This window comes from Triticum aestivum, chromosome 4B (genome assembly GCF_018294505.1).
Source record: "Triticum aestivum cultivar Chinese Spring chromosome 4B, IWGSC CS RefSeq v2.1, whole genome shotgun sequence".
Classification (NCBI taxonomy): domain Eukaryota; kingdom Viridiplantae; phylum Streptophyta; class Magnoliopsida; order Poales; family Poaceae; genus Triticum; species Triticum aestivum.
Window position 1 is genome coordinate 440,174,583 of NC_057804.1, and position 16,384 is coordinate 440,190,966.

Below are 16,384 nucleotides of genomic sequence, written 5' to 3' on the forward strand. Positions count from 1 at the left end.
GGATGCTTTCCGAAGGTTGAGGTACACGATTTCCGGAGATTTCTTGGTTATGTGTTGACGAATGGATATAGCTTGGATGTAGGTATTGTTAGTTTGGGTGAGATATATTGCTTCCCCTGTATCCCCAACACCAGATTGCATAACCAGAAAGTTTCGGGAGTTTATAGGTGGGAATTCAAGTAGCTCCTAGAATATCTTTCCAACAGATGCATGATATGGGATTGGGTAAATCTCTATCATATGTATTTGTTCCGGCTTATTCTGCAAGCCAAATCCTTTGTTTTGTTTTATTTGTGGTATTCGAGTTGCTTTGAAGTCAAATGTTGAATCCATACCTTTCCTAAATGGTGTTCTCATATTGATATGTGAATACTAATCCTTTTTGATCATTGAGGTTGTCATGTTAATTCTTTTCCAACCGGTGCGCTTCTCTTCGAGATGATCCCATCATTCTCCCCATCCGCAAGATCAATTCTAAGTTTTCTCAATGGTGTTTGTTTCGTTCATCCCAAGTTGCCTTTGTTTTCCCGCCCTCCCACCCTTTTTCTTCAAGGACTCGGATTTCTTAATCAAGTATCCATTTATTCATGTGAAGTCTCTTCACTCTTTTCAATCAATGTTCTGATGCGGTGATCCTTCATGAAGATGCTCACGAGCTTCAAGTTCATCATTCTTCATTCTCGTATTCTTTTCTGGTGGATTTAACTCAAGCTTTCGGTGTTGATCATATCCCTTTCCTCGTTTCAAATGCTTTCTCATGCTGATGCACCTCTTAATCATTCACTTCTTCATATTCATTTGTTCCAGAGTGTTGAAGATCTCTCAGAAGAACTGTGTTTCCATTCTTAATCAGTTCAAGCTATTTGGAGATTGTTATCTCATTCAAGCCATTTAATTCAACCGGTGCAATTTCCATTTCAAGTAATTTTTCGAAGGTGTATCTTTTGAGTGGGCCCTAACCCACAGGTCTTTTCCCAGGATCTTACCTGACTCTTCTAATTTCCCGGAGTTATTCCCAAATTCTTTTCAGAGTCTAACGTAAGAATGAATTTCATCAGTCAGATGCCTTTCCAAGATCGATTTCAAATCATTTCATTGTTGGCTCAACCTCTTCGCTTTTCATTCTACCGGAGTACCTCAGTTATTTTGGTGTTGTTTCTCGTCGTCATTTGAAGACCGAAGAAGGATTTCTCTTAAATCTTGCTCCATTCTCTTCAAGATTCATGGTTCTAGATTGATGCCATCCTCTCATATTTGCTTTCGATTGTGACAATTCTTTTCTTACCATCCGGAGCATTTCATGAGTTGTTTCCATTTCTTTCCTTCGAAGGCCATCATGTCATAATTCTTCATTTCAGCATGTAGCTATCATTCTCCAAATCTTACCGGTGAATCGTTCAAATATCCTCTAATCAGTTCATGTTCTATTCATTCTCATGTATCTAAATCCCTTCAAGTATCTTCATTCGTTTTCCAATTCTTCCCGGTGAATTGTGCCTTTGCTACTTTCATTTTCAATTTTTACGGCGGTTCATTCAAGATTTCACTTCCTTCGTTATCATATCAAATATTCGTTGTTTCCAAATCCCACTGGTGGCTCCATCAATACCTTCTCAAGTTTATGCTATATCTCTTTTAATCCTTTCTACGGGAATAAGTAGTGTGCCAAATCCATTGCTTGTCATCAATTGAATTTGATGAAGGATAAGCATACAATAAATCTTATTCTTATTCCCTCGAGGTGATTCAATTCTTTTCTTCCGGAGATTGTTCATGATGAAGTAATTCTTGGTTCTAGTGATCATCTTTTCTTTCCGGAGTTCCAAGTTCTCTCGGTTATATCATCATGAAGCTCCATCTAAATCATCGCAAGGCTTCACCTTGTGTTTTCAACTTCTCTTTCTTTCTATCATCCTTTCATTACCAGAGTTCTTCATGGACGCTCTACATGGTGGTTCGTCAAGGATTCTTTTCATTCTTCAATTGTTCTTCAAGATTTCTCTCGAAGTTATGATCCGCAAAGCTACACTCTAAAATAAACATGGTGCTCAACACATGTTTTGTTTTGAGGAGTTCAAGTATTCTTATTCTTGCATTTCGAAGTGCAATTCTTTCTACCTTATCTTTTGAGGTGGTGTTATATCATTCTTGACAATTTCCATTCATGCTTCATGATTCACAAGTTGTCAGGAATGAGTTAATTAAATCCATCATTTTCTCTTCGTTCAAGATATCTTTTCGACCAATCAATCTCTTTGTTGGAGTTATCTTGGGTTAGTTTTCACCTAAAGCCTTCCCTGAGGAATGTTGCTCATTGTGGTGACTATCAATGATCCAAGTTTTTCTCCTATCCTCTCGGCGAAAGGAGTTGTCATCTCCTTATTGACCTCAATCCAATCTATTGTTTCTGTTAGTGGCAGAATTTTGCCTCAATTTTGAGAAGTTTTCCATAAGCCCACTACAAACTTGTGTTTTTCGTTGTTGATTTTCCAACAACTCCGTTCAATCCTTCTTTGCAAGGATGCTTTCCAAGTTCATTTGTGGCAGAAGATTTCATTTTCTTCTCCGTCCCTTTATCCCAACAATCTAACTTCTATTCTTTCGTCTCGAAGGCATTGTGATGTTGCTCTCTTCACCCATCATCTCGATTTGAGGATCGTGCTCTTTTCGTGCTTATCCATTTAACCGGAGTGTTGTGTTCTAATTCAAGTTCTTTCAACTTGTCAAGTTTTGCCTCTATTTTCAACCTGAGTGCTGTCTGAAATCCTTCTTACCCATTGTGCCATTCTTTCAATAGTTCCGGAGGTAGTGTGTTGTTATTTCATCAAGTATCATCCCATCTTCTCAAGCTCATGTTCTATTCCTTCCATGTTCAACGGGAATGCTGCCCAAATTCTTCCTCTCTCATCTTGTTTTAACCGGAGTGGTTTCAAATTCTATCCTGTCCATTAAACTCTTGATTCATGTCTTTGCAAGCTTCAAGTTATCGTAATGTTCCTCGTTCCTCTTTTCTAACGGATTGTTTGCAATCTTGTTCATCTCTGTTGTACTCTTTCTTTTAAATTGCTCAAAATCTCAAGGTTCATGGTTTCACTCGTTCGTCAAAGAAGCAACTTAGTTTTACCTCTTCTCTTCCTCTTCTGTTTTCTCTCCGGTGCCATCCTAGATCTCGGGACGAGATCCTCTCATAGTGGTGGAGTGTTGTAACGCCCCGGATACAACTTTCCATATTCCTAACTCCAACTCTTGCCTTTTCCGGAGATGCGATATGTTATTTCCTTCGTGGTTGGGTTTTTGTCTTTTGTTTTGCATTTTGTTCATGTCATGCATTTCATCTCATGGCATCTTGCGCATTGCATCAGCATCGTTTTCTTCAAACATACATCCGCTCGTAGTTGCCGCGTCCTCCCTTGGTTTCGTTGACTGTTCCAGACCAACCGGGGTTTTTGTTTCCCTCTTGGTAGACCGCATAGCCTCACCGCACAGTGCACTGACCCCCTCGCGCGCGTCCGAGACCTGCCCGAACCCGACTTGCTCAGTCATCACCGTTGAATTCAGATCATCCCCAAACATCCCGAAAACATCTTCGTTTTCTTATTTGGTCTCCCTAGCCTATTTATCCGGGACCGTCTGATTTCGATCGGAGGGACCAGATGCACCTAACCAAAAATTCACCTACTATATAATCAACCTACCTAACCCTAGAACCAAGCCATCCCATCCATCCTTTCCCATCGCCCGCCGCCAGCCCACCTGGTCTCCTCCTCGATTTTGCCACCGATCCAACCAGCCGCTCCTCTCGATCCACCAACCGCAGCCGCGCCTCTCGCTCCCCTCTTCGATCCAGCTGCCGTCCAAGCCTTCCCCTTCCCTGAATCGCTGCCTCCTCCCTGTTCGGTCCGGAGGAGAAGAGCTCCTCCATGCCCCCACCTCACGCCGGCCACCCAAGCAGCAGCAGCAGTCCAGAGCGCCACCCTCCACCGACGCTCCAGCCAGCGCTCGATCCAGTCTGGGATCGAGGCCACAGCCTCGCTGCACCCGAGCCTCCTCGACTCGTCCCGTGCGAGTTGTCGCCACCAGGTCGTTGCTCCCCTGTCTCGCTAGCCTCCGACGCAGCCGGCCCCCTCTCCGAGCAGAGCCACCAAACCAGCAGGTCCCCGTCTCGCGTCCCTTCCTTCCCTCCTGCTCTGTTTGTCTCTCCCTCCCTTATTTCTCAGCTCTCTCTCTCTCTCTCTCTGTTCGCCGACAGGACCCGCAACACCTCGAGGCCGAGCAGCTCCACCGCGCTAGACCATCGAGGCCGGTCCTCCTCGCCGCCCTCTCGTCCGGATCCAGCCACCCCGTCGCGCCGCCCGCCACCAAGTCCTTCGTCACCGGCCTCTGCTTCCTCTGTACAAGCAGAAGCTCTGCTCGTCCCGCGCGCCTGGAGATCGAGCAGCTACGCTCATTCTCGAGGGCATTGACCAGGCCCGCAGCCGCAACTGCGTGTGGCCCAGCTCCCTCCGTCGCCAAGGCCTAGCGCCCCTTCTAGTCGGCCTCTCCACAAGCGGGCCGAAGCCCATGGGTGAGGCCGCACCCCAGCAGCCCCATGCCGGCCTCCTCCAGATATGACCGGGCCAGGCCCATGGGTGAGCTGCCCCAGCGCCTGCCCTGTCCTGCGCCCAGTAGTTTCGGCCCGTTAATGTTTTTTTCAGATTCTGTGAATTTAGCTTTATTCCAGTGTTTAACAGATTTGCAGAGAAGTCCCTCATGTTCATGCATTAATAACTCTTGAACCCGTGCATCGGATTAAAATGTTTCAAACATGTAAAATGCTTAGTTTTTCATCTAGTTTCATAATATGCTGCTTTCATCCATGTTTAAAATGTTTAACTTGCTGTTTGCTCTAATTTGCATAAATGCCATGTTGAAATGGTTTATTTCATAACTAAATAACCGTAGCTTGGTTTTAAATAAATTTTATATGTAAATGGGGTGGAAAAATGCCTAGTTTAACATGGTGCACTTTATTTTCCTGTTTAACAACCTTAAAATATGGTTTAGGACAGAACAGTACCGAATTCATAATTTGGACATGAGGTTTTTCCGGAATTGTTGTTTGTTATTCCGGCCTCATTTAAAATTGCCTAGATAGTTAGTTTCATTATGCTTCACCTCTTGCCATGTTTAACAACATTTAATATTGTTGAGTAGCTTATAACGAGATCAAACTAAATAATCGCATGTGGTGTTTTGTCAATATGCAACTCGTTGCATATTGAGCTCCACTTAACTTGTAGTATTGTTTGTTGCATTTTGCCATGCCATGCCTCATTAAACCGGACATGCATCATACTTGATTGTGCATCATGCCATGATTATGCTTGTGTGTTTACCATGTTGTTTGTTTCTTTCTAGTGTTGCTTCTTAGTTCCGGTAATGTTGCGATTGTGAGGATTCGTTCGACTACGTTCGTCTGTCTTCTTCATGGAATCGTTCTTCTTCCTTGTGGGATTTCAGGCAAGATGACCGCTACCCTGGATCTCACTACTATCATTGCTATGCTAGTTGTTTCGTTCTATCGCTATGTTGTGCTACCTATCACTTGTTCTTCAAGCCTCCCATATTGTCATGAACCTCTAACCTTTGACACCCTTCCTAGCAAACCGTTGCTTGGCTATGTTACCGCTTTGCTCAGCCCCTCTTATAGCATTGCTAGTTGTAGGTGAAGTTGAAGATTGCTCCATGGTGGACAGGTTTATGTTGGGATATCACAATATCTCATATTTAATTAATGCATCTATACACTTGGTAAAGGGTGGAAGACTCGGCCTTATGCCTGGTGTTTTGTTCCACTCTTGCCTCCCTAGTTTTTGTCATACCGATGTTATGTTCCCAGATTTTGCGTTCCTTACGCGGTTGGGTGATTTATGGGACCCCCTTGACAGTTCGCTTTGAATAAAACTCCTCCAGCAAGGTCCAACCTTGGTTTTACCATTTGCCTCACCACCACCTATACCCTTCCCTTGGGTCGGCCAACCCGAGGGTCATCTTTATTTTAGCCCCCCCCCCCGGGCCAGTGCTTGTCTAAGTGTTGGTCCGAACCGGGCAGACTGCAGGGCCACCTCGGGGCAACTCGAGGGCTGGTTTTACTCGTAGGCTGACCTATCCGGTGTTGCCCTGAGAACGAGATATGTGCAGCTCCTATCGGGATTGTCGGCGCATCGGGCGGCTGTGCTGGTCTTTTTTTACCATTGTCGAAATGTCTTGTAAACCGAGATTTCGAGTCTGATCGGGTCTTCCTAGGAGAAGGTATATCCTTCATTGATCGCGAGAGCTTATCATGGGCTAAGTTGGGACACCCCTGCAGGGTATTATCTTTCGAAAGCCGTGCCCGCGGTTATGTGGCAGATGGGAATTTGTTAATGTCCGGTTGTAGATAACTTGACACCAGATCCGAATTAAAATGCATCAACCGTGTGTGTAGCCGTGATGGTCTCTTTTCGGCGGAGTCCAGGAAGTGAACACGGTTTCTGGGTTATGTTGGACGTAAGTAGGAGTTCAGGATCACTTCTTGATCATTGCTAGTTTCACGACCGTTCCTTTGCTCTCTTCTCGCTCTTATTTGCGTATGTTAGCCACCATATATGCTTAGTAGCTGCTGCAGCCTCATCACTTTACCCCTTCCTTTCCCATTAAGCTTTGCTAGTCTTGATACCCATGGTAATGGGATTGCTGAGTCCTCGTGGCTCACAGATTACTACAACAACAGTTGCAGGTACACGTTATGCGATGATCATGACGCGAGAGCGATGCTTGCTTGCATTGAGTTCTTCTTTTGCTTCTTCTTCGATCAGGGGATAGGTTCCAGGTCGGCAGCCTGGGCTAGCAGGGTGGATGTCGTTTGAGCTTCTGTTTGTGTTTCATCCGTAGACGGATGTTGATCTTATGTAAGATGATGTTGTATTCGTGTGGCATTGTATGCCTTTTGTATGTATCCCCATCTATTATGTAATGTTGATGTAATGATATCCACCTTGCGAAAGCGTTTCAATATGCGGTTCTATCCTTGGTGGGACCTTCGAGTCTCTTTAGGATAGTATCGCATATTGGGCGTGACACCATGGCAGCCTCAAAGTCCGCCCACATAACTGTGTGGCCGCCGGCAGCGATGAACTCGACGCGGCAAGATGCCATCGCTTCCTTAACATGTGTGCGGTCGCGGGTGGCGAGAAACGCGGCGTCGCGGGATGCCATCACTTCCTTACCAGTTACTGTGCACCGCGGTGCCATGAACAACGCTTGGAGAGAGCTCTAGGACGGAGGGGCCGGGCAGCCGTACAGTGTGGTGGTTTTTAAGAGCTCAACGACAAACGACAAAAAATTGGCTTTCCTTACAATTTTGCTCGTTCATTATCGCACACGGTTCATCTCGGTCACTTCCGGAAACAGTGTGTGCTAAGGCTATTGTGTGTTCCATTATGATTGGCCTGAACCCCAGCCATGCGGATCGTGCGTGTGCACCATATGATGCGCCATGATTGAACGGCAATCCACGTCCCTCACATCACATCCGTGCTGTTGTAGTTGGATTGGATTTATATGCGCCAAATGCCTAGAAATGCACATAATCCCTTAAATATGGTAAATGAGCCCGGAAAAATGCCAAATTTGAACACAGTGATTTGCAGGGTGTATGTTCTTCGTAGAAAAAAACTCCAGGGCAAAAAACAAAGAAAATTTGAATTCCCCTTCAATTTTGGTGATTTCCCTCTCGAAAGCATGGAACTTCCCCCGCGATGGTTCGATTTATGAAGGGTGTGCATGACGACATAAGCCAAACCTTCTCAAATTTTCATCGGGGCATGGTGAGGTCATACCATGGCACCATGCTAGGCGTCATGTTTTCAGTCATTTATTTCATTTTTTCTATAGTTGAAAACCCAATAAACAAACATTTGTGGTTGACTATTGCCACACATTTCATCGAAATATCTGTCCATTCCTTGTAAAAGGCATGAGAATTTACTAAATGGCATGAGCATCGTTTTCCAGACCGTTCTTGTGCACCCTTTCTTGCACCGATTGTTTGAACTTGAATTATGTGCATTAATTCCTAGAAAATGCACATAATCCCCTAAATATGGTAAATGAACCTAGAAAAGTGTCAAATTTGAACATGGTGATTTGCAGGGTGTATGTTCATCTTAGAAAAAAACTCATGGACAAAGGACAAAGGAAATTTGGATCCCCCTTCAATCTTGGTGATTTCCTTCTCGAAACCATGAAACTTCCTCGGTGATGGTTCAATTTATGAAAGGTGTGCATGACAACATAATGATAACATTCTCAAACTTTTACCAGGGCATGGTGAGGCCATACCATGGCACCACGCCAAGCGTCATGTTTTTCAAGCATTTATTTCATTTTTTGTATAGTTGTTACCCAGTAAACGACGCGTTTATGGTTGACTATTGCCACACATTTCCTCGAAATATCTGTCCATTCCTTGTAAAAGGCTTGAGAATTTACTAAATGGCACGAGGATGGTTTTCCATACAGTTCTTGTGCACCTTTTCATGCACTGATTGTTGAATTTTAATTATGTGCATTAATGTCTAGAGAATGCAAATAATCCCCTAAATATGGTAAATGAACACGGAAAAGTGTCAAATTTGAACGTGGTGATTTGCAGGGTGCATGTTCATCATAGAAAAAACTCATGGACAAAGAACAAAGGAAATTTGGACCCCCCCCTTCAATCTTGGTGATTTCCCCCTCGAAGCCATGGAACTTCCTCGGTGATGGTTCGATTTATGAAAGGCATGCATGACGACATAAGGAAAACATTCTCAAATTTTTACCAGGGCACGGTGAGGCCAAACCATGGCACCACGCCAGGCTTCATGTTTTCCAAGCATGTATTTCATTTTTGTATACATTAATTACGGGTTCATTTGGCCTTTTTTATACATTAATTGAATTTATGGGCATTTAATGTGCATAATTCAAATTTGAACTACAAGCACATGCTCTAGTGCACCAAAGTTAGTTGAAAAATCACATGTGTGTCCTTCGGTGAATCCGATCCCATGCAAGAAATGGGAATGAAATTCAAACATCTAGGCATCGTGACTCGGACAACAAGATTGAGAAACTTCATTTTTTTTAATTCTTGTAAATCCAAAACACGCCTGAAAATCATGAAACTTGGCATGGTGTCATGACATGGCACCAACATGCTGTGGTAATTTTTCTGCCCGATTTGCGAAGGCGCACACATTGAAAATCAACAAAGTCATTTTGGAACAAGTGTTGTCATGTTACAAATTGGAAACACAACTATTTTTGAAACCGTGGCTGTTCTACTTACCAATTACGTGCCGCCACGTGTCGCTTTTTTTATTGGCTAGGAGGTGTCGTGCGGGGTAGCTAGTTGAGTACGGGAGGCGTGCGATCAGACCCCTGCGCATGCTCATTGGGAGGAGAGCCCTTTCACCTCTATCCGCCGCGCACCTCCCTCCCAACGTCTCCATCAATGGCGCCCGAGCCCCTGTTTCACGGCGTGGGTATGTCTCACTGGACTGAGATTTAAGAGAGAAAAGTGAAAACTTGAAAAGAAAGTTTTGTACGGATCTTGATGTAAGATCCGACGGACCTATATAGCATCGACTGAGACTTATAGCAAGCATGATGAATATAACGACGATGACAGTGGATAATAATTGTCTTACATATCTAGGAAGATAACTAAAAAGCCACATGCGGCTATGCCCGAAATACACAAGGGCAAAAGAAGAAGGAAGATGCATGCAACGATCTGGCTCGCTGATCTCTACTTTCTTGATGCGCTGCAGGTCGTGGAGACTAGTTCTCGCCGCGAGCGGCGATGATCTCTTTCATCAGTTTCATGTCCTTAATATGCTGCTCGGAAGCAACCACGGATTCCTCCACCAGCCTTTCCCGCTCGATGCGGAGCATGGCATTTCTCATCCATAAGTTTCTTGACGATGATGCATGTCCTCTTCAACAAGGCAGCGGTCTCCTCTGCCCGCTCCGACCTTCCGGCGATCTTTTCCCTCAGTAGGTCGCGGTCGGCCCGGAGTTGTTCAAATGAGGCATTCAACTCATCTTGCAGCTTCATCCAGCCAAAGATCTGATCCATCTAGCTATGGATGATCGCATGCATGCGCCTATAACAGTCATCGCCTGCCCGCGAGAGATTTTTCCAGGCCACCACGGTGCGAGAGGACATCTCTGCTGCATTCGTGGCGGGGCAGGACATCTCTGCTGCTTCTACGGCGCGATCGGACCAGTCTGCTGCATCGACGGTGCGGCGGCACCTTCGTGCTACTTCGGCGGCACGGCGAGACCTCTGTGCTGCTTCGGTAGCGCGGTGGGACATGTCGGCTGCTTTCACGGCTAAGCAGGACATCTCTCATGCTTCCGCTTCCATGCTCGCCTCTCTGTGGTGGTAATCTCTCGACTGAGAACTCAATCTGGCCATGGCAGACGCAAGAGAACGATGTTGAATGACTTGTTTGCTTTTGTGGATGAGGAGGTGAGGAAGGAATGTGTAGTCATCTTGGCATAGTACAATATTTGTAACCGAGTACTAATACGCTCCTAAGTGGGAAACCGTTTAGGTTTTGATCGGTGTGAACAGGTTTACAATTTGGAAGGTGACGGGACGCAGGCTCAAAATTTATTGACGGTTCTAGAATTTCTAGGTGCGGCACTATTCTCGGAGGGCATAATGTGGGCACGCTTTCTCGGCCGCGTACGTGGCGTTGGTGCACCACAATAGGCAATGCCAGCACACTGATACGTCTCCAACGTATCTATAATTTTTTATTGTTCCATGCTATTATATTCCCCATTTTGGATGTTTATGGGCTTTATTTTACATATTTATATCATTTTTTGGGACTAACCTACTAACCGCAGGCCCAGCCCGTATTGCTGTTTTTTTTGCCTATTTCAGTATTTCGAAGAAAAGGAATATCAAACGGAGTCCAAACGGAATGAAACCTTCGGGAGCGTGATTTTTGGAACGAACGTGATACAGAGGACTTGGAGTGCAAGTCAAGAAGCAATCAAGGCGGCCAGGAGATAGGAGGGCGCGCCCACCCCTCCTGGGCGCGCCCCCTGTCTCCTGGGCCCCACGAGCAGCCACCGACGTACTTCTTCCTCCTATATATACCTACGTACCCCGAAAACATCCAGGGAGCCAACGAAAAACAATTTCCACCGCCGTAACCTTCTGTATCCGCGAGATCCCATCTTGGAGCCTTCGCCGGCGCTCTGGCGAAGGGGGAATCGACCACGGAGGGCTTCTACATCAACACCATAGCCCTTCCGATGAGTTGTGAGTAGTTTACCACAGACCTTCAGGTCCATAGTTATTAGCTATATGTCTTCTTCTCTCTTTTTGGATCTCAATACAATGTTCTCCCCCTCTCTTTTGGAGATCTATTCAATGTAAACTCTTTTTGTGGTGTGTTTGTCGAGATCCGATCAATTGTGGGTTTATGATCAAGTTTATCTATGAGAAATATTTGAATCTTCTCTGAATTCTTTTATGTATGATTGAGTTATCTTTGCAAGTCTCTTCGAATTATCAGTTTGGTTTGGCCTACTAGATTGATCTTTCTTGCCATGGGAGAAGTGCATAGCTTTGAATCTTGCGGTATCCTTACCCAGTGACAGAAAGGGTTGGAAGGCACGTATTGTATTGTTGCCATCGAGGATAAAAAGATGGGGTTTATATCATATTGCTTGAGTTTATCCCTCTACATCATGTCATCTTTCTTAATGCGTTACTCTGTTCTTATGAACTTAATACTCTAGATGCATGCTGGATAGCGGTCGATTTGTGGAGTAATAGTAGTAGATGCAGGCAGGAGCCGGTCTACTTGTCGTGGACATGATGCATATATACATGATCATGCCTAGATAATCTCATAATTATTCGCTTTTCTATCAATTGCTCGACAGTAATTTGTTCACCCACCGTAATACTTATGCCATCTTGAGAGAAGCTACTAGTGAAACCTATGGCCCCTGGGTCTATCTTTTATCATATAAGCTTTCAATCTACTTTTATTTGCATCTTTACTTTTTGCATCTATATTATAAAATACCAAAAATATATTTATCTTATCATACTATCTCTATCAGATCTCACTTTCGCAAGTGGTCGTGAAGGGATTGACAACCCCTTGATTGTGTTGGTTGCGAGTTCTTTGTTTGTTTGTGTAGGTGCGTGGGACTTTTGAGGAGCCTCCTACTGGATTGATACCTTGGTTCTCAAAAACTGAGGGAAATACTTACGCTACTTTTCTGCATCACCCTTTCCTCTTCAAAGAAGACCAACACAAGCTCAAGACGTAGCAAGAAGGATTTCTGGCGCTGTTGCCGGGGAGGTCTTCGCTCAAGTCAACACATGCCAAGTACCAATATGTCTTGACATACCAAGACATACCAAGATGAGTTTGTGATGGGTACTTGGTATGTCTTGACTTGAGCGAAGACCTCCCCGGCAACGGCGCCAGAAATCCTTCTTGCTATGTTTTGAGCTTGCGTTGGTTTTCCTTGAAGAGGAAAGGGTGATGCAGCAATAGTAGCGTAAGTATTTCCCGCAGTTTTTGAGAACCAAGGTATCAATCCAGTAGGAAGCTCCCCAAAAGTCCCACGCACCTACACAAACAAAGAAAGAACTCGCAACCAACGCAATAAAGGGGTTGTCAATCCCTTCATGGCCACTTGCAAAAGTGAGATCTGATAGAGATAGTATGATAAGATAAATATACTTTTGGTATTTTATAATATAGATGAAAAAAGTAAAGATGCAAATAAAAATAGATTGAAAGCTTATATGATAAAAGATAGACCCGGGGGCCATAGGTTTCACTAGTGGCTTCTCTCAAGATGGCATAAGTATTACGGTGGGTGAACAAATTACTGTCGAGCAATTGATAGAAAAGCGAATAATTATGAGATTATCTAGGCATGATCATGTATATAGGCATCACGTCCACGTCAAGTAGACCGACTCCTGCCTGCATCTACTACTATTACTCCACACATCGACCGCTATCCAACATGCATCTAGAGTATTAAGTTCATAAGAACAGAGTAACGCATTAAGAAGATGACATGAAGTAGAGGGATAAACTCAAGCAATATGATATAAACCCCATCTTTTTATCCTCGATGGGAACAATACAATACGTGCCTTGCAACCCTTTTTGTCACTGGGTAAGGACACCGCAAGATTGAACCCAAAGCTAAGCACTTCTCCCATGGCAAGAAAGATCAATCTAGTAGGCCAAACCAAACTGATAATTCAAAGAGACTTGCAAAGATAACTCAATCATACATAAAAGAATTCAGAGAAGATTCAAATATTTCTCATAGATAAACTTGATCATAAACCCAAAATTCATCGAATCTCGACAAACACACCGCAAAAAGAGTTTACATCGAATAGATCTCCACAAGAGAGGGGGAGAACATTGTATTGAGATCCAAAAAGAGAGAAGAAGTCATCTAGCTAATAACTATGGACCCGAAGGTCTGTGGTAAACTACTCACAACTTATCGGAGGGGCTATGGTGTTGATGTAGAAGCCCTCCATGGTCAATTCCCCCTCCGGCGGAGCGCCGACGAAGGCTCCAAGATGGGATCTCGCGGATACAGAAGGTTACGGTGGTGGAAATTGTTTTTCGTTGGCTCCCTGGATGTTTTCGGGGTATGTAGGTATATATAGGAGGAAGAAGTATGTCGGTGGCCGCCTGTGGGGCCCAGGAGACAGGGGCGCGCCCAGGAGGGGTGGGCGCGCCCTCCTATCACTTGGTCGCCTCGATTGCTTCTTGACTTGCACTCCAAGTCCTCTGGATCACGTTCTTTCCAAAAATCACGCTCCCGAAGGTTTCATTCCGCTTGGACTTCGTTTGATATTCATTTTCTTCGAAATATTGAAATAGGCAAAAAACCAGCAATACGGGCTGGGCCTCCGGTTAGTAGGTTAGTCCCAAAAATGATATAAATGTGTAAAATAAAGCCCATAAACATCCAAAAGGGGTAATATAATAGCATGGAACAATCAAAAATTATAGATACGTTGGAGACGTATCAACCCTATGTACCAATTTTCTTCATTTGTTCCGCCGCCGGAAGATTCTATTCCTGGCCGATCCATTCTATAGGCCTATTACGGTACCCTGCCGGAGGGGGGGTCCATTACTGGAGGCTTCTTCATACACCTTGTTGCTTCCATGACCATGTGTGAGTATTTCCTTTAGGACCTTAGGGTCCATAGGAATAGCGAGATGGCATCTTCTCTCCCTTGTGATTCAATAAAGAGTTCCTATGAGTTGCCTCACATGATCGGGATCCATATGATGTAATCGGTGATGTGTTTGTTGGGATATGATGAATTGTCACTTTATGATCATATTGGAGACTGCAACCCTTTGCCCTGTAGGCACACAACCCCATGGTGGATGATGAACGAAGCACTGGTCATGAATTCAGCTATTGTGACCAGCCATCCAGACCAGGGCAGACGACTACATGAACCATACAGTCTCGGCAACTTCCATCAGCAGCATGAAAAGCATGAGACTGACCAAGCACCTTTGTAGAAATAACCCACGGAGGACCTGCCAGGCACTCAAATCAAAAGAATATGATTTTCAAGTCACTTCATTATATTAAAAAGCTTTCACATGTGAAGAAAAGGTCGATTTGAAATAATCGCATCACACACAACACGAGAATTGTTAACTTGTCTTGCGAGTGTGGTTTCAGAAGGAAAAGGACAACTCCTAGGAGCTTTAGGACAACATCCCGCCCTGCTTGGAGTCTGAGTTCAGGGAACAAGCGGGGTGAAAGAACATGTGGTGCCCCCATGTTTGGTTTTGGTAATTGATGACAATCTCTATGGACTAATGGTTGCCTTGAGTTATATTTGAAGGGTTTGTCCATAAGTATTGCTTGTATGCCATTTATTGGTTTCAAGGTTATTAGAAGAAGAATATGTATTAACCAAGGTGATATTCAAGGATTTATCCAAAGATTGGTCACGTGAGAGTTGAGCTATTGCAAGCATGTGTTGAAGAAGAAGATTGTGCTAACATTCATGTTTACCTTGAAGACATCATCTTAATGAAGAGAGTTGCAAAGATTAAGGGTTGATCAAGACTAAGTACAAGAGTGATTCAAGTTGATCAACACATAAAGTGTAAAAGATGTAAAAAGAAGGGTCAAGTGATCTCATGGTATGGTAAGCATTGTCCATTATGCTTTGTGTACTAACTCGTGGTCTATGTGAGGGTTGTTTGTGGGGTTAGGTATGTTTCCATGGTCGTGCATCAAAAGGAAGATATCATATAACCCATGGAGGATGACATCAAGTGGTGATTGTCATCAAGGTTGCGGGGTGCAAGTTTAAGTGGAGCATCTCGAAGAGATCACATGCTTGAAGCTTGTCGTCCATTATGGTGACAACGGACATGTCGAAGAGAGCTCACCTATAGTGGAGTATGGGGGAGCAATCTACTAGTCTTCATCAAGCCGACGCAATCAAGAAAGGTGGTCCATCATGAGGAGGTCAAGATTGTCATCATCTAACTCAAGTTGACTATGCTCAAGTCAAAGTTTGACCTTGATAGGTTTTCTATTTTACTGGTCTCATGGTTAGTTGGGAGACCGGATTGTTATAGGATTGATAGACGTACTATCAAGGGGGGCTCTCGAGTGAGTAGCTTGATCGTATCATTCATAGAGAGCTCAAACCATTGCATCCTTGGCATCATCTTTCTTGGTTCTTGTTTGTCCCTTTTGCTTTGAGAGTCTTTGAGCTTATTGTCACCTTCATGACAAGCTCAAGCTCATCGAGAACGGTTTTTGTTTGCTTCATCTAGTATGTTTTTGATGTTGGAGAGTTTGTTGGTTCATATTGTGTGAAGGTACTCTTCCTTATCCTATTGGCATTTGTTCTCTGCTAGTTCTTAATATAACCATTTTCTCTTAGGTAGTTTTTAGTAGTTATCGCAGTTTTGATCTCCTCGACTGCATCTGTTTCTCTTGGGCAGTTTTTAGGTCCCAAGTGGTAGTACCACTCATACTACGTACTTCCGCTATGCACTATCGAACTCTCTTCCGCTTGTTTTCGTGCTCTTGTAAATGGGCAGCGGTAGCGCGGTAGTAGGGGGCGGTAGTACCGCCCGCACGTGAGACATCCATTTTGCATCATGTTTTCCTACTATTATTTACTATGTTTTAATGCATAATAATTCTTTATGGAGTAATTTTAATGCCTTTTCTCTCATAATATGCAAGGTTTACACAAAGAGGGAGAATGCCGACAGTTGGAATTCTAGACCTGAAAAAGCTATGT